The following is a 20,128-nucleotide window of genomic DNA, read 5'->3' on the forward strand; positions in this document are numbered from 1 at the left end:
AAGTTTCCTTCTTCCAGCCTATGAGGGGACCAAGAGGCCTGTCTAGAGTAGCCGCCCAGCATCAGGCTCCGACACCCTTTTCCCTTTCCTCTGGGAGACTTGGATATGTGCCAGCCCAGCCCAGGTCTCCAGGTTCTGCTGCGGAAGCTTCCCACATGGTGCCCGTCGCTTGGGACGCGGCTGGTGGGCTCCCTCCAGTGTCCTTGTGTCTTCTCTGCAGGTGTCCCGGCAGGTAGAGGAGGAGGCCGGTGGCTAGTGTTCCTGCAAGGCGGGGCTGGGGCTCCTCGATGTCCTTGCGCTCGCCCTGCAGGTTCTGCGCCCCAGGACCCGGCAAGGACGGAAACAGGCCGGGAAGTAGTGACACCTGGGGCAGTCAGTCATCCAGGAGCCGCCGCCACCCGCCCCACCCCCAGTCTCTGCAGGAGGTGTTTGTCTTCGCCTCTGCTCCCGGCTCTTTCTCTTTCACTTTTCTTTTCGCCAGGGGTTGGGACTCCGGGTGGAAGGCGCCCGGGGGAATCCCAGCTGACTCGCTCACTGCCTTCGAAGTCCTGCGTCCCCCGGGAGGGAACTGGGTGGCCGCACCCTCCCGGTTGCGGTGGCTGTCGCCCCCTACCCTGCAGCCAGGACTCAATGGAGGTACAGAGCTCGGCTTCTCTGCTTTGGGAGGGGAGTGGTGGTGGTTGAAAGGGCGATGGTATTTTCCCCGAAAGCCTACGCCCGGGGCCCCTCCCAGCTCCAGCGCTACCCTCTGGTCTACCCAACTGGCCTGGTTGCCCCGCCCTCTCCTGGGGAAAACTTAGTGGCAACTTCAGTTTTTGGTTTTTCCCCTAATGACACTTTAATGACACTTCCGAGGCTCTCCTCGCCATCCTCCCGCTTCCGGAGGAGTGCAGATCGCAGATCCCTTTGCCCCTGGCGTGCGACTCCCTACTGCGCTGCGCTCTTACGGCGTTCCAGCCTGCTGGCTAGCGCAAGGCGGGCCGGGCACCCTGCGCTCCGCTGGGAGGGTGAGGGACGCGCGTCTGGTGGCCCCAGCCAAGCTGCCGGTTTCTGAGAAGACGCTGTCCCGCAGCCCTGAGGGCTGAGTTCTGCACCCCGTCAAGCTCAGGAAGGCCAAGGAAAGGTACCGCAGCTCCCCGCTTCCTAACTGCTCCCGCCCCAAACTCCCTGTGGGCCGGTGCAGATGTTTGTGCGTGCGCGTCTATCTTTGCAAAATCAAATTATCGCCCTCTTCTTTGCTTGCACACGTCTTCTGGGAGAGAAATTTGCAGGAATGGTTAGTGCTTGGCAGTCAGGCCTGGGTCTGTATTGGTTCCAACTCTGAGCCAGCCAGTTATCTATTGGAGAAGCAATAGTGTATCTAGAATGCCAAAGGAACTTGGAAAAAATACGAGCGAATTTCACTGAAATAAAATCATTATTCACGGTGGCTTTTAAATGAAAATCCAGCCAATTTTTTCAAGTGTTATTAAGACCGCATGTTACTAGGGTATACAGTTCATTTGACTTTATGTAATTCCATGCATTAAAAACTATGTTAACTTCAAAGTATGTGTAAACCAAACTAATTATTAAATGACCCTTACAACAGATTCTTAAATAGGATGAGTCAGCAATTTCAAAACTGGAAGTGAAGTGGTGGTCACCAGCTAGTTTCCATTACATATTTTTAAACTACTTTCTAATATTATGATACTGGTGGTGGCCAACTAAGTGGTCGTCATCCTTATCTTGTCAGTGTGGTGAAAGAGGCCATATTAGCTAGACTGAATTCTTACTGTGGTATTACAGAATAAACTGGTGATTATGCATCCTGCCATGTAGAGGAGGCAAGGTGAACCACTCTACTGAAAGTATCAAGATACAATACACTTTTGAAAGGCTGAGGCGAGAAGATAGCTTGGGACCAGGAGTTTCAGGTTACAGTGAGCTATGATCTGCCACTGCACCCCAGCCTGTCAAATAAATAAATAAATAAATAAGATATAATACAGGTTAAAAATTTAAACTCCTCTTGTTTTCATGTTAAATAATGTGGTCAACAGAGAAAGGAGATACAAGATCCAAGGGAAGGAACATAAAGATATATAAAGAGAAGAAATGAAAACACAGCGAAAGCCATTTAGATTTAAAAAGTGAAGAAAAAGCTAGTTTTACTTAAAGTTAACAAGTATCGTAGGGATCTTAAGGTTCGTTATGATTGTCTTAGTTTCGTATCCTTGCGTTTCTGTTTTCTCACAGAATTTTAGTCAGTCAGAAGAGCCTCTCCTGCAGTATCATCTGCTTTGCAACAGTGACAGAAAAGGGTCAGTTGGCCATTGGTCTGGAACTTCTGATAGGCAGGGTATTCCCATACTTTTGGTTTCACCGTTCCCTGCTTGATTTGTAGTGGCAACTCCAGAACTTGATGGGAAGCTATACTTCTGGTTGGAATTTTCCTGCAGACTACTGGTGATTAAAATGATGCTCTTTTGTTTTAATCCTTGAAATTAATGTAGCAAATATCAACAGCTATATTGCAAGGCCCAATGTTTGTCAATGAAATATTTGTTTATAAATTTCCTTGGGGGATGGAGAAAAACAGTGCCTTAAAGTTTATTGAAATAGCTTTTGGAAATGGAAGGTTCTAAAGCCTACGGGATACTCATCTCAGATTTGGTGCCTCTAATGGATTTCAGGATAGCTAGAAAAGGAGCCCTGAAATGCTGGGTACATGTGGATTTTTCTCAGAAAATATCCGCAACTTTGATCAACTTTTTAAATAGGTCTCTGACCCAAAACAGTTTTAAATCTTTTAGAAATATAGACTACTGTCCTTTTCTCCCCATCTGTCCTGGAGTTTAATGTTGAGTTCTGCTCATTGTGTTAACTATTTTTCTGAGGGTTAGCTAATGATAATACAGAGTTCTGTCTTCAGACCCATAACTTAAGTTATGAGAAACAGTATGAATAATAGCTAACATTGTTGAGTTTTTACTATATATCAGACATTGTTCTAAGGATGTATTTTTTAAAAACATCACAATAAACGTATGTGGTAGGCAATATATTTTACAGCTGAGGAAATTCTCAAGGTCACAGAGCTAGAAAGTGGTAGAGCTGAAATTCCAACTCAGACAAGTTTAAGATTGTTGATATTTATGGAGGATGGTATTATCTGCATAAAAATATTTCCTACAATTTGACAGTGATAATCAATCCCTATTTATTTTCAGGCAGCGTTGTAATGGTAGAATGTTGGTTGTAAAGTAATGTTTGTATGGCACTCGTGCAATTGACATTATTATGTATTTAAAGATTATTTTTCTAATCAAATAATATTCATTTGAGTATCAATATGTGTTTGGTTCGTTGGAGAAATTTCCTTTATGGTCCCCGAATGAAAACATTTGTCTAATTTGCATCACTTTTTGCTGAGAGAGCTTGACAAATAGTAGGCAAATGTGGATTGATCTAGGTATCTGTCTCTGCCTATCTATGTATCCATTCATCCACACAACTAGAAGGCTGGGGTTCATGGAGAGGTCAGAGAAGAGGTTTCCATAATATCACAACCGATGATGATATATGGTTAACCATTTGGGACGTCCTCTTTTCAGAAGGCGTTATGGTAGAAGGGTTGGCAAGAAGCCAATTCTTTTACTCAATATTAGCTCTTTGATTCACTTACCCAGTGATTACAGTAACTGCATGAGACTACTGACACTAAACATCGCTTAAATACTTGCTGCTGTCCTATAGGAACGGGTTGGATGGAAACATTCCACAGAGGAGTTGAAGGAAAAATTGTTTTTTAGTGAGTACTGGAATGCATTAACTAACACCTACTTGATGGTGTATTTCACTAATTAAATACTATCAAGTATATGTCTATATGTGTGCATATATGCCTATATATGTGTATATATACTGTATATGTGTATATATGTGTGTGTATGTATATTTTGTACTGTACTATTTGTTAACAGCTGTGGGCAGACAAGGGCTACTTTTTACTCAGCTTCCAGACTGTATTGACTAGGTAAGCATAAGTAGCTAAGACATCTTGACAGAAAGCCTGAAACAGAAATTATTGTTATTAACAGTGCCATTCCAGCAGGAACCTCATGTGAATTTGAAAGTTACAAAGAGGAAGCCTGTGCTATGTTTCAGGCACCATACTGGCCCTTCATCTGTATGTCCTCACTGAATTTGAATAACCATTGCATTTTTATCCTGAATTTACAAACAAAAAAAAGGCATGCAGAGTTTCACTTGCGTTAGGACACAACTGGGTAAGACAGACACTCCACTGAGATTTATCTTGATTCTAATGTTAATGCTCCTTTTTGGATATCATATGTATTCTCTTCTAAGAAAACTCAGGTGTTCAGTGTACTGAAAACTAAAATGCTGCTATCCTTACCTTGAAATAGACCCTGGTCACCATTTGGGGTGATTTAATGCTATTTATTAATTTGCCTATGTAAAAGAATATAGCTTTATTTATTTATTTATTTATTTATTTATTTTTGACACAGTCTTGCTCTGTCTCCCAGGCTGGAGTGCAGTGGCGCAATCTCCACTCACTGCAACCTCCGCCTCCCGGATTCACGCCATTCTCCCACCTCAGCCTCCTGAGTAGCTGGGACTACAGATGCCTGCCACCAGGCCTGGCTAATTTTTTTTGTATTTTTAGTAGATACAGGGTTTCACCATGTTAGCCAGGATGGTCTCAATCTCCTGAAATTGTGATCCACCCACCTCGGCCTCCCAAAGTGCCAGGATTACAGGCTTGAGCCACCGCGCCTGGGCAGAATATTGCCCTTTTTTAAATAAAAAAAGTTGTTTAGTGCTGGAGTCAGAAAGAGAAGAAAAAGAGGCTCTTTGATCTCAGTTTAGTTCAATGATATTATTTGTCCACATTTCACATCCAGAGCCAGAGTATTTGTATGCACTTATTTCATAGTGTTTCAGCCCACTGTAGGGGCAGAAGACTCTATATAGACCATATAAAATTGGATTTCTTAAAAGTCTGAGTGTAATACACAGTTGTTTCTTCTCTAAATGCTAATGGTTCCTCCAAGTGCTGACGGGATGCAGACAAGATGAGGAAAGTGACAAATTATTTTGTGAAATGAGGGAATTGAAACTGCAAATGGTTCTAGAACAGGAAAATATGATGGTTGTAAGGTTGATGGGGAGGGGTGGCGGTGGGGGTGAGCTCTGCTTGCCATTGTGACACACAAAAGGAGCCCAGAGAGGGTCTGTGGTCCTTTATACCACTGAATGCTACTTCTCCTTCCCGGGTATTTTGCTCATGTTCCTCCTAATAGAAATTTGACAAAGTAGTCCTTGCACACTGTTAGCACTGACCTCTAAAATTATCAAATAATTATTTCTTAATTGAACATTTGATAAAGATGTTATATTTTTAGGTTATTTGCTCTCCTGACTCGTCTGCAACAAAAATAAGTACGTACAACTTGATCTTTTATTTGAAGGATTTTTATTGTGAAAATTATTCTTGCTTACGTTATTTAAAATACTATCATTACAAAATTAATCAAAGGAACCATTAATTTTTGGTAAGTGATTATTAAGCATAAAACTAAAACAACATTGGAAATACATATCATACAAGTAGATATGTCAATGCTTTGATTAAAGATGTCTCATATCAACTTTTCAAATCGCCCCTTTATTTGGCATCCTGGTGAGGCAAGACACATGTTAAGATTCTGGATAGGGAGAGACAGGCATTTTTTTCCTAAAGGGTAATTATGAAAGAGGAAGTGAGGAAGGAGAACTTGCCAGAAATCTGCCTGCTTTGGGCACATATCGGGCATATCTCTGGTAAAAGAGGCTCCTGTGCAAGTAATGGATCTTGAAATTGGTTCGTTTAGATCCCTCTATGCCCACAAACCCCTGGGAAAGTTGTAGGGTACGCCAGAGGTGTGTGTTGTTCAGTTGGGATATATAGTTCAGCCTTCTTTCCCACAGCCTCCCTTTGGCTTCTGGATTACCATGGGTTACTGTGCTTAAAGCAAAGCACAGGGAGTGGGATGGGGAGCAGTAAAGAGCCTGGGCTAACTTCTGTAGAGGTTTCCCACTGGGGACTAGTGGGAAATAAGCTCTAAAAGGGCTTGGGTAGCCTCTGCAGTGAAGTCTCCTCTTCAGCTACGGTCATCCTGCCTCAGTGTTCCAGACACACTTGCCATTCTTTGTCAGCCTTCCTGGGTCCTGTTCAAAATGTTAACCCTCTATAACATTTTCTGTCCCCATCTACTGCCCAGGCAGAATTATTTTCTCCCTTACATGAATTCTTCTGGTGCAGTCTGCATTCCCTCATAACAAATTGAATGTCTGTAAACTCATTTTTATGTGTCTGCCTGTACACTTATATTTTGAGTAAGGACAATGTGCTCCATGTGCTTAGCAGAGGGTTGGTCATAGTCTATTAGGATTGACTTCAGTAAGAGTCAGTCATCATTCAGGTGTTTGACAGCTAAGCAGACAACTGTAAAAGAGGTAGGAAACATAAGTAATATAGCAAAATAATGTTGGAATACTGTAATAAAGATAGCATTTTAGGGAAATTAGTTTGAGGTAGAATTTATTGAAGAAAAGACAATTAGAAATAAGGAAACCAGCTAAAAATCTGTCACAGCTAATTTAGGAGTGTAGTTTCATTCTCATTATCTGCTCAAGGACATAACTCTGATAATTCATTCTTTCTCCCCATCACCATTTTTTTTTTCTCTGTCTCTGATGGGTCTTTCCCAATACCATGTAGCCATACTATAATTTCTACCATTTTTAAAAAATACTCATGTTTTTCTCCTCATGCTTCTCCTCACTTCTATATCTGTTTTTTCTGCCCACATTTTACAGGAAAACTTACAACATTAACTATATTCTCTGTTTCCAGTTTTCCTCTGTCCATTCTCTCTTGAACCAGGCAGGCTGTCATGTCCACTGCTCCACTAGAAATACACTTGTCGAGGGTACCAAGAACATCCCTTTTATTAAATCCAGTGGTTAGTTCTTGGGTCCCTTCCTATGTATCCTTTCAGCAGGACCTGAGAGATCTTCATGTGGCTTCCAAGCCACTCTCCTTCTCCTTATTTTCCTTTTACCTTAACAGCACCAATTTCAGTCTCCTTTTACTTTACCAGCAACAATTTCAGTCTCTGGCTGGTTCCTAATTTCCCTAACATGTAAATACAGCAGTCTGGGGGCTCAGTCCTTAGGCCTGTTCTCTATCTGTACTCTCTGTCTTGGTGATCTCATCTAGTGTCATGGTTTTTAATCCCTTCTTACATTGATGATTCACAAATGTACATGTGAATCTAGCCATAACCTCTCCCCTGAACTCCAGACTCATTTAGCTGTCTATTTATCTGTTATTCACCCATCTCTGATTGGATGCCTAATACTTACTGGATTCCTGCCTTTACTGCCATATCTGCTTACTCCACCTTCTTCCTCATCTGGCTTGATGGCAGTTTCATTCTCTTAGTTCCATAGATAATCAATCAGTCTGTCTTGGATTTGTCCTTAACGTCTCTTTATGTCATATTCCACGTTGAATCTGCCACCAAATTATTTGGCTAGGCCTTCAAAATATACGCCACATCCTGTCTCTTCTCACCCTTTTTTTCACTGCTGTCACCTGGGTTCAAGTTGCTGTCATGTCTCACAGTATTATTGCAAAAGTGCCTGCTGCTTGTCCCCTCATCTCCACTACAGCCTGTTCTCAACATGGCAGCCACAGTGTTTCAGTTACCTGTCCCTGCATCAAAAGGATCAATAACAATAAAACAAGAACAAAACAAAACAACACCCCCAGAACTTAGTGACTTGAATAACAATAAGTTGTTATTTATCATGATCTTGTAATCTGGGCTACTTTCGGCTGCTTGACTCCTCCTAGGCTGCTGGAGATGAGATATTCAAGAAGGCGTCTTCCTTCACATGTCTAGAACATCGGCTTGGATAGCTGGAAAGCTCATGCTGGCCAGGCATCCATCTCTCTTTATGTGACCTCTATACATGGCTAACTTGGACTTTACATCATGTTGGTCTCAAATAGTTGTACCATTGAACTAATTATTGACTTTCAGGATCCCCTATAGCTTATCTTGTTATGGTATCAAACTCAGACTTTAAGTCTCTAAACTGGATCTCCAGATGAGGATGATATTTCTCTGATGTAGTTTCTTGAGTGTAGAAACCTGTAACTAAAAAGATAGGTTATCTGTGACCTTCCCCTTGTCCCAACATACAACAGTAGAACAAAAATAGGACAATTGCTTTAAACAATACAATTTCAAAACAAGACAATAGAAGGCATATAACAGTCGCTAGTCCATAGCAAGTCTAAATAGAGCCGGCATATGTCCTAATTTCTTGCTCTGGAAGCAATACATCTTCCTGATTAAGGTTTAAATTTGTTCCCTAGGAATCGTTCTCTGTGGCTTTTAACTTTACCTTTTGTACTGTGGGCTCCTTTTTTCATTCTTTCTTTCTTTTCTATGAGAAATAATTTTTGCTATTCTTTGCATTGGTGTAGCCTGCTTCCTGATGTTAGAGCGTTAATAATTTAGAGACCTTTTGTATACTCACTTTTGTTTAACTGCTTTTTGTTTTTAAGTTCAATGATATTTAAAATTTGGGGGGCTTCCTATGAATTTTATTGAGGTTCATTCACTTCGTTAGATAAAAGACGACTTGTCTCAAATCCTTGAGACAAGTTCCACTTTAATTTGTTGGGAAGTCGAGATGCCATAGAAACCCTTAGCACTTTTAGAAGCCCTTTGCCTAGTTAGAAAGGTCTATGAGGCACCACTTTAAATCTTTCAGAGTTCTTAATGAAGGACCTCCCTGCCATACAACTGATTTGATCTTCAACCTGAGAGCACATGTAATAGTACACCCTGAATTTGATCTTTGCCCTGAAACTACTTATTTCTTGGAGAATCTTTTGCTGCCTGGAAAGGCAAGAATGAGAACAGTTGTTATTTTCCAATCTAGCAAGTCTTAGGTTGAACTATTTCATCACTGTGTTTCTGGCCTTCACTGACAGTGTCCTTGCCTCTCTCCAGGTGTCTTCCCACCACTCAGTCTCACAGTAGTTTCAATGTCAATTACTAATTTCCATATAATAAACTACTCCAAAACTTAGTGGTGTAAAATAAGAACCATTTTATTTTCTCAAACCTAAGAATTAGGACAAGTTACAAAGAGAATGACTTGTATCTACACTGCAATGTATATGGCCTCAGCTGGTATGACTCAATGGTCAAGGGATGTCTGAGATGGCTCAGACATTAAGTCACAGATAGAGAGCCTCAGTTCTGGCTGTTGTATGGGCCCCTTGGCTCTCCTCCTCTTAGTCTTTCCACATGGCTAAACTGGACTTTCTCACAGCATGATAGTTTCAGGGTTGTCAGACTCTTCACAACTTGACCAACTTCTATAAGAGAGGAAGTTGGAGCTGTAATCACTTAAGGCTTGGATATGTAATTTCCAGACTGTAACATTTGTTTTATTCTTTTGGGAAAAGCAAGTCAGAAGACCACCCAGATTGAAGGGGAGAGGACAAAGATTCCACCTCTTGATGAGTAGAGTGTCATGCATTTTCATGGGAGGAAGACATTGATTGATGGTAACTGTCTTTGGAGATTATCCACCACAAAGGATAATCCTGTTAAAATATTAATCAGGTTATGCCGTTCCTCTATTCCAAACCCCCCATGGTTTTTTTATCTCACTCTAATAAAAGCCAAATTCTGTTACAGTGGATGTTAAGTCTCTAAGTGATTTGTACCCCTGATGTCTGCCATCTACTACTCTTTCCTTAGCTCACTGAGTCAGTTACACTGGCACCTTTTCTATTCATCAACCATACTACTATGCTCTTGTCTAAGAGTCTTTTACCTTGCTGTTCCTTCTTCCTAGAATGCTTTTCTCTCAGATATCACCCTCTTCCCCATACCTGCTTTGGGGTTTGGCTCAAATATCCCTGTTGCAATGAAGTAATCCTTGACTGATGTACTTCAAATTGCAGCCTCCCCAGCACTCCCTGTCCCAATCCTGTTTGGGAATTCAAATTATTTTTCAGATTTTGGAAAGTAATATAGTGTGTTTACTATATATCATGTAACGACCAAGCTTATTCAGGTACTTCCTCAAAAGGGAATAAATACAGCTTACACATAGTCTAATGTTAGTTCAGTGTGTGTTTTGTTAACCAGTGAATTAAGGAGAAACTTTCAGTTTTTAGAGTTGTTTTGATTTAATATTTTCATATAAGGAACTATGGACTTATATGTGTTATTGAATTATTTGATTATTAACATCTCCTTCATTAGAATATGAATATGAAAGTCCAATTTATGCAGTTTTGTTATTTTATTCATTGTTATATCCCCATCACCTATTAGTGCCAGGCATATGGTAGTCTCTCAACAAATATTTGCTTGAGTGTTTAAAGCAATATTTAAAGCAAAAATGAATGAGGGAATGAATGGATTAATGGATGCTAAGTAGTAGGGTACTGCAAATAGAATGGAGAATAGAAAGACAAGCTAATTTCAAGGAAGATTTGATTTACCAGTGTTCTATTTATTCATTGAATTGATTTTGGCAATTCAGCAGTTAATAATTTTGAGTGCCTAATATGGGTTGGGCACCTACCTAAATACTTGACTGGTCTGGATTGAGTGGGGGGAGCAGAGCACAGGGAAGAGTCAGAGGATGCCCAAGATTTTAACCACGAGAGTTAGGAAAGATAAACATGTTAGGAACCGATATATATTACAGCTAACACATGGGGCACGGTAGGGGAATGGATGAACTTGATTTTAGAAATATCACAATAGAGCTAGAAGTGGAACAAACTACTTAAAATGTCCTGTAAGTGATTAGAAGTGCTAGATTGAAGATTGGATGAACTATTTGTACAAGAGATTTGAGTTTGTGAGTTAAGTAAAAATTATTGGTTAAAACAAGTGGTCAGGCTTTTTCCCCAGGAGGCAAATGTATATATAGATGGTTTAGGATCACATAAGACAATCAGAAGGACTGTCACTGAGCTAAGCACCCTGAAAGAGGAGATGTTCGGGAAGGCCTTCGAGGAGGGATTGGCCAGCTCCCAGGTCTTCAAAAGAGAAGGCCACACCTCCTATCCCTTGCCTGCCTGTCATACTTGCTCTGCCTGCTGCTATCTAGAGGGATTTTAATCCCTTATATGCTTGTTCTTACATATTCATCTTTAAAGACTCACTTTCTCTGTGACATTTTCCTGGCCAGATGCCATCTTTACCTCCTGTCTTGCCTCACACCTTTTCTTTGTGAGTTCTTCACCTGATAGATATTTCTCTCATAGTATCTGCAGTGTTTCACTGTATTTACCTGTGTTCATATTGCCTCTTCCACAGGTGTATGCTAAAGGTCATAGATGACAAGAATTGTGATGGTGGAGTTGGAAGGGCTGAAGTTTGAGAAACACTGAATCCTTATGTGTCTAACACCTTGCCTGGCACAGAGTAGACCTATTATAACGTTATTCTTGTTGTCAATGATCCAACATATATTCCCGAGGGGTCAAGTTAGATAAGGTTCTGAGAAAATGAGTTTGACTATATTTGACTCATAGTATATTACTGGTGATCACATGGCTTTTGGGAAACTATTCACAGCATATTTCTTATTGTCAGGGTCAGAAAGGGAAATAGAATTTTCTGAGGGTGTACTTTGGCCAGGTAACAAATAGGATCTTTACCTTCCTTATTAGGAGTATGAACTTTAGAGACCTGAAAACAAATAGGTTTGTTTAGTATTTTGTGCCAGTTTTAATATGGGGGGATAATTTTATAAATTTGCAAAGTAAATGCTTCAGTAAATGAAAGGAAATTGAAACAAGTCACACCCTATTCTCTAAATTCCTTCAAACAGAAATCCTTTCATTTTCTTAATTTTATTTGCTGAATATTTTGAGAAGTTATTTCAGTAGGACAAAAAAGAGATGAGAAATTGTGTGAAAATAATGGTATTGCTGAAATTTAATTTATTTAGTATCTCTTCTCTTGAGGGTTTAAGAGAAGAAATATAGTTTCTTCTCTTGTTATGCTGTTAAAAAATTTGTAGTTACCTCAAATATCAGATTAAAATCTGTATTTGGTATCTTTCGATTCTACCCCTGAAAAGCAAGATCCTTGTAATGAACCTCTAAAACTGGAAAGATGTGATTATGCTGATGGCTTATTTGACTTGATATTGAGGCATTCATCTTCTAAACCTTGACCTTTCTTAAGTCAAGCCATATTACTCTGAGCCACTGCAATTTATAAAACATGGCTTCCAGGCTAAGGTGTTTAATCCGAAGAAGCTAACAGCACACCAAAAGTTCTAAACAATAGTGGATACTTACTGATCACTTTCTCTGTACATGACTCCCTGCCAAGTGCTGTGAAGGATAAAAAGACGCAACACACATGATTATCTTTAGAAACTTATTATCTAGTGCAACAATTATTGTTTGCAAGTAAAGAGCTGAGTGTCCAGGGTACTGAACTACTGTCAGCCCCTGAACACAACACACTTTCTTTCATAGCCAAACATCTGGACACGTTCCTCTTATTGGAAATGCACTACTTCATCCAGTGTCTGTCTCTTCCTTGCCCCCTTCTCCTCACTTACCTCGTCCAGAAGTCTCAGTCTGATAATGGCTTCTCTGGGAATATTGTCCTAAATGTCCGGAGTTGGGTTAGGTGTCTTTGATTCTTAACTTCATACCATGAATATTTCGATAGTTAATCTTTATTTTCATCCATAGTTCCAAGTACGTTAACATATGTAGCCTTCTCAAACTCATGAGATACTTTCCTTTGCACTTCTCAGATAAGTAAACTGAAGCACCAGAAAGGGTGGTGACTGGTGCAGGGACTACCAGTAGGAAGTGGTGGAACTGAAGCTTGAACTCAGGTTTCTCTCCCAAGCATGCACACTTCCTATAGAGGGTGCTACCTTGCTGGTGCAATTAATAAGAATTATAAAGTTTAAAAGAGAGGAGGTAAAATTTTCATTATAGATGAAAGCCATACAAATTAACAAGCTACTAAAACAAATGAGTTCAGCAAAGTTGCCAGACCAAGATTTTTTAAAACTCAATAACATTTTTCAATACTAAATAAAGCATTAGCTAACATAACAGTAAAACAAACCAGCAACACAACCTTCCCCAGCAGAAGACTGCTTGCTGCAATTAAATATGGTTTATTTGAGGATTGTCTGGATGGCTCAACATCAGAACATCTATCAAAAAAATCTTGACGATACAGGAAAAGTTAATGTCAAGTTCTGAGAAGAATAAGAATAGATGGAATTTTCCAAAACTGACTAAAGTATATCTATGAAAAATCTATAGTAAACATCAAATTTAATACAGGGCTCAGAAAAACTTTTTTTTTGTTTTAAATTTTGGGAGATGATGAGAATGCCAGTGTTGGCACAGCTATTCAGTAAAGTAACGAAGACAAAAATAATAATGACCATTCATTTTTATTGAGTATTTACCTATGTGCCAAGCAGTATAAAAGCAAAAGTGTGGTGGATTCCCATTGGTGCAAGGAGATGGTGAAACTCCCATCTTCCTACTCCTCGAAGGTAGAGGTGATAATTGAACTAAAGTGAGCCAGGATGAAAAGGAGTTGTTGCAGAGCAATTGTAGGTAGGATGTTCAGTTTATCGTTCTGACTCAGAATGTAGCTGTTTGGACATAACGGACTGGAGCAAATCACAATGTAGTAAAATTTGGGTGGTACTGGTGATGGTGTAGGATAGTTAGATCTAAGCTGTGAAATGAAAAAATCCCTCAATATCTACTAATAACTGCACTTTAGATATAGTCAATACATATGGAGGTGCAAGTACCAAACATACTGTAATCATGGATTTTTGTGGTTGAAGCAGAGCCCTTTTGAAATTAATATGGAGAAGCAGCACAATGCATAGCATATGCCTTTTGCTATGTTAGCTGAATGAACTTCTGGTGAAGAATTAAAGTGGGGATCCAAAACACATTGTTAAATCTCAATTTAACCTCTTTATGTAAAATTGAATAATACATTTAATTTCTCTGCACTTATTATTCTCTTCTTGAAAATTAAGATGATTAGACCAGAGAAATTCCCTTTGCTGTTGAATCTGGTGGTTCGGGGAGCCAACATAACATGGATGGATTCTATCATATGCTGAGGTTTTCAACCTGTGATCTTTATAGATGTTACTTAGGCACTGGAAAGGACTTTAGACACCTCCAATCTAATCTCCTTACTTTAAAGACAAGGTAACTGACACTTAAAGACATAAAGTACCGTGCTAGCGTCACATAGCTGTTTAATGACAGAATCAAGCCTTGGGTCCAAGTCTCTAGACCTCAGTCCATTCCATGGTTCTGATAAGATTAGGAAAGCTCCAAATTTCATTAAGAAGTTCTCAATCTGAATTTTACATGAACTATAGTTTTGGAAATTGTAATATGTTAATGATGAATAGATGGGAATGATGGTAGTCTGTATGGAGTATAAGAAAACAATAGATGGTGAACATTTCCACCATTATTTACACAACACATCCAAAGAGAGAGATTCTATGGTGTGCGTGTGTATATATACACACCATATATACATATACACACACACCATCTATATATATATATAAAAACACACACATATATATATACACATACACAATGAAATACTATTCAGCAATAAAAAATAATAAAATCATGTCTTTTGCAGCAACACGGATGCAATTGGAGGCCATTATCTCAAGTGAAACAAATTGAAACAGAAAGTGAAATGTGGTATATTGTCACTTAGAAGTGGTGGCTAAGTGATGTGTACACATGGACATGGAATGTGGAATAATAGTCATTGGAGAATCCCAAAGGTTTGGAGGATGGAAAGAGGTTGAGGGATGAGAGATTACTTAATGTGTACAATGTACATTATTCCGGTGATGGTTACACTAAAAGCCCAGACTTTACCTCTATGCAATATAGCCATGTAACAGCACTACCTTTGTACTCCTTAAATGTATATTTTTTAATGAATGTTTGTGGTCCCACCACATGGCCACATTTAATGTTACTTGCCTAGAAGTATGTTTTATAACTGAATGGAGATAATTTTCTATACTGTATTCTAACCTAGATGATGTATATATTCTGTAAGATTTTTCAATTTTCTTTGTTCTCACTCTGTATTTGTCAAAAAAAATTATTAGTAATTTGGTCATGTAAATTAATAGTGCAGGCTTAGTTACTCAGGGATTGCTCTGGTGCAAGAAAAAAGTTACTCACTTCTGCCTTCTATACAGCTTCACTTTTCACTCCGCCACTGCCAAAAAAAGCCCTCCAAATAAATCTGACCTCTTAGACTACAAAAAATGCAGCCATCTTGGGAAACCTGCAACAAGTACACCCAGTAGAAAGGGTCAAAATCTTAAAGATTGTGACATATCTGTAATCCCACAGAAGGGATGATGCATGCCAAGTGTTGGATGACGTCTACAAAACCCATTTTCCTTAGACAAAAGCTGAAAGGCATAGAAGTGATATAAAGCAGAGAAAAATGAAAAGCAAAAATTATAAAGACAAGAATGGCAATCTACTTATAATAATGGTTTTGATAAGAATAGTTCATGAGGCCAGTGAAAGAGGAGATACAGTACTAAAACTGACCATTTTCCTATCGTGAGGACAGGATCTCTGTTAGCTCTGTCTCATAATTTGTACAGCCCAAGCGGAGAAGAAAGAACCAGCAGTGCTATAAAAGATAAGTTCTTCTGTCCAATCTAGGGAGAAAAAAGCAACCACACTGACCACATTAGAGCTCAGGAGTCCAAACACTGCTAGTTGCCAAATAAACTTCATTAAGAGAGACAACTTCCCCCTTAGCAGTTTTATAAACACTATTGCTTTTTCATATAGACTTGAGAAGGTTAGTTTACTTGTCAGAAAGTAGACTGGAAAGCAATGTTTTAGAAACAAGACGTTTGGGACTGCCACAGGGATCTAATGTTCAGACTAAATCACTTGATACATTTCATACGAAGCTAAGTATTTGGAACAAGAGATGCTAGAGGTCTAATCAGCAAGAATAATAAACAGAAGAATGACAGCCAAGTCTAGCGAAACTGTCTGGAGAAAGAGTACTGGAGGATTTGCAGTCTAATGTGCATTTGTGCTTAATAAAAGATAAGCTGTTCCTAGATTTTTAAATTTAAGTGTTATTCCTGAGGATTATGGTCATCGCATCTCTTTGCTTCTGTAAGGGGCTGGTGAGATGCAATAGCAATGTTTGAGTCCAGCTTTTTGTGAGTGGGAGATGTGCTCTATCATTAGGTGTCCTTTTCACCGAATAGGTTATTATCAGCAGGTAATAAGAAATGTGCATCATTACAGATTCTCAGGTGGTATTTTGTTCGAAAATAGACAAGGTATGTCTTCTGTGGCAGCGCTGAGTGAACACATAGAGACTGGTGTCAAAATGGCTGTTATAAATTACATGGTACGTTTTAATAGTTAAACAATTATCTAAAGAGGCACCACTGGAAAATTGTTTAGTAATAATTGGCTGATTTTTATGATGAAGGATAATTCTAATGCAAATCTTTTTATATAAATACCTGAAGAATTCAAAAGAAGGACATTAATTTTAAAAGCATTTCTGGGAACTTTCTGTTGTCTGGACTTATTTATCTTTAACTGCAAATGCTGGAACTGTTCAGAAAACCATCAAAATAGCTTTCTATATCTATTTTTAGAGTTTAAAAGTATGACATACATATATAGTCATATGTAATTAATATATATAATATAAATAAAATATAATTTCTACTATATAATAATGGTACTTGAGAGGCCAAAATTGACCACTACTAAATTCAGGCCTAACAAATTCTGTTGTGGGAAGCTACAACTAAAAGAGAATGCCTTGGCCTATGGAATGAAAGGAAAATATTTCATTATTCTTGAAGGGTTAAAGCTATAAGGCTTCTTTTCCTTCTTACCCTTTCCTTTGTCTTGGTATTATTTCTTTATCATTCTTCTTTACTTACCTTTCTTTCCCCATCATGGTTTTTATGTTTTCAAAACTTCGCTCAAATTTACCAGCTGTAGAAACCTCACCTTGACTACCTCAGTTTGTCTCTGCCCCTTCAATGCTTCTGTACTAGGCTTTGCCCTTTTCATGGCAAAATATGACAGCCTTCCTTTTTGTGAAAATGTTCAAATCATATCAAGGAGTATGTCTTTCCAGTAAGACCACTACCATCCAAATATAAAAATGTTTGTTGCTAGTATTTGGCCTGATAAAGAGCTTGTACCAGAATATAAACTAGCCACATCACTAACACAGGTTTAGTTCACGTGACTTTTTTTTCTCATAGCAAGACTTTCCTGAAAAAGAAATTAGGGCAAGCTTTATTAATTGCAAACTGGCACTTTAATGAACTAGACTATAGGGATGTTAGTGGATACTTTTTAATCTTCCTGTGAGAAGGGTGAGTAGGATAATTGTGATAGATGAGGTGACTGGTTGGTGGTGAGCTGTGACATTCACAGTGTTGGATAACTGCTAATAAGAGGTGACAGTTTTGAGTGTTCACTGTGTGTCAAGGCCTGTTCTATGCAGCTTTTATGAATGAGCTCACTTACACCTCACAATTGCCATTTTCCCCATTCTACAGATGAAAAAAGTGTGGTTCTTGAGGCCAGGCACGGTGGCTCACACCTGTAATCCCAGCACTTTGGGAGGCCAAGGTGGACAGATCACTTGAGGTCAGGAGTTTGAGACCAGCCTGGCCAACATGGTGAAACCCCATCTCTGCTAAAAATACAAAAATTTGCCAGGTGTGGTGGCACACACCTGTAATCCCAGCTGTTTGGGAGGCTGAGGCACAAGAATCGCTTGAACCTGGGAGGTGGATGTTGTAGTGAGCAAAGATTGTGCCATTGCACTCCAGCGTGGGTAATGGAGCAAGGTTCCATCTCAAAAAAAAAAAAAAAAAAAATAGTGAGATCCTGAGAAATTAATTGGTCCCAAACCTTACACTTAGTAAGGGGCTAATTCAGATTTCAAACCCAGATTTGTCTGAAACCAAAGTCTATACCTGGATCTATTCTGTCCCACAGAGCTTTCTGCAGTGAAAATGTTCTGTCTTCTGTTTTCAAAATCGTAGCCATTTACCACATGTGGTTTTTGAATACTTGCAGTGTGTCTGGCTCAAGTGAGAAAGTGAATTTCTAGTTTTATTTTAGTTAATTTACAGATAAATTTAAATAGCCACATGTGGTTAATGGCTACTGTGATCAACAACACAGGTCCGGAGACTTTAAAATGTTGCTAACTACAGGCTAATCACAGGAAACCCAGTCCAGGAAAGTATATTCATGTAAGGTCTAGTTTTTCTCCATTGCTTGAGTTTCTCAGACATTGTAAAAAAACCAAAACCAAAACCAAAAAACAACAACAACAGCAGGGGTACTATCTTAAATTGCTGCTGCATTGGAGGTAACAGAATTCAATTAAAAAAATTATTTACAGTCTCCTTTGGTTCAGAAACTGTGTCATGCTTTGGGCATTCTAAATGAATTTTGTCTTCCAAGAGTTCATCGTCTAAGTAGCTTTATGGAGAATGTCATAGTTCTTTTCCCAAATTTTCTTCATAAATGATTAGACAAAGTATTTAAATCTGTGCTATATAATATTTTGTGGTATTTTGATTTTAATTTTATGAATAGATAATACATTCCCATGGTTTAAACTTCAAACGGTTCAAAGCGCCTTCCAATTCCCTTCTATAGGTGCAACCAGTGCTGTCATTTTCTAGTGTAATGTTTTGTGCAGACACACAAAAATGCACATATGTATTTAACCATTCCCCTTTCTGAAACCAAATAAACACTGTTGAGTTACCTTGTTCTTTTTACTTAAAAAATACACCTTGGATATATTTTCATGCTAGTATTAAAAAAACTTCCCATTCTTTTCTATGGATGCATTATATTACATTGCATGCATGTATTATAATTTACTTAAACAGTCCCCTACTGATGGACATTTAGGTTTTTTCCATTCTTTGCTATTATAGAAAATATTCACATGAGTAATTTCAATACTTATATTCTAAAGTGAGCTAGAGTGACTGTATTCCTGTTTCCCAGACCGTATTCCACAGAACACAAGTCTCATGAGATGTTCAATATCCAAAAGGGTTCTATAGTTAAATAACTTCAGTTAACTCTGGGTATTTGTTGATGTTTCGTAGTGTACACTGTCAAATTAAAAGAAATCTTGCAATAATCTGCTTCGATGTAATCCAAGTGTTTCCCAACCTCACATTTTCTCAAGGAACAGCATACACTATTGTTTTGGGTCAGGTTCCTGGGAAGCAGACTGAGATAGAAATGTTCATGTGAGAGGCTTACTGGGGCATGTTCTAAAGAACAACACCTGATGGAAGTGAGGGCAGATCAAAACAGGGTGGGCAGAGGGAGAAGTTGGACTGTGATGCAGTTGCAACAGTGGCCTCACAGGATCCCATGGGGAGCCTTCTAGAGGCAGGATGTCCCTTTGGAGATGTTCCAACTCTGGAAGGGAAGCAGGCCAGATTCCTGGAAGGGAGAGCCACTCCCTGACAGCTTTCTTCCATTGGAAGCATTTCTCAGGAGGGGCTCAGCTGTGAGCTATCAACTGGAACAATGAATTTCATTGTTCACTACAACTCTGTATAGAATCTTCAAATTTTTAAAGGAGATGCTTATCAGTTCTTAGAATATCTTGCTGGTCACAGCAAGTCATTCGGTATCCCGGGACTCAGTTTCTTGCTGTATGAAATATGTATACTGAACTGAAAGTTCTTTAGAGTTTATAACATTCTTTGCATCCATTTCCATTTCAGTATGTGCGAATTAAATTCTAAGGTCAGACATAAGTTTTCCCAAAGACATACTTGGCTATATAGAGGCCAATAAAGTGGATAGATAGGCCCTAATTTTTTAATATTTCTGCTGTGCAGTTATGGAAAAAACGTGCATTGTTATACTTTCAAGTATATGTTCCTTAACTTGGGGCAG

At 39.1% G+C, this 20,128-nt stretch overlaps 1 protein-coding gene across 6 annotated transcripts in view; it reads left to right on the forward strand.

Moving 5' to 3' along the window:
* Positions 1–301: 301 nt before the first annotated feature.
* IL15 (interleukin 15) overlaps positions 302–20,128 on the forward strand; it is an 88,135-nt gene continuing 68,308 nt past the window's right edge. For 4 of the 6 annotated variants that reach the window (XM_015139230.3, XM_015139229.3, XM_078001610.1 and 1 more), the window contains exon 1: positions 302–636. The gene's annotated coding sequence lies outside the window, so the exon portion shown is untranslated. Of the gene's footprint in view, positions 1,124–20,128 lie in introns of all 6 variants that reach the window. The other 2 variants (XM_015139228.3, XM_078001609.1) reach the window with 2 other exon arrangements.

Source organism: Macaca mulatta, chromosome 5, assembly GCF_049350105.2.
Source record: "Macaca mulatta isolate MMU2019108-1 chromosome 5, T2T-MMU8v2.0, whole genome shotgun sequence".
Lineage (NCBI taxonomy): Eukaryota > Metazoa > Chordata > Mammalia > Primates > Cercopithecidae > Macaca > Macaca mulatta.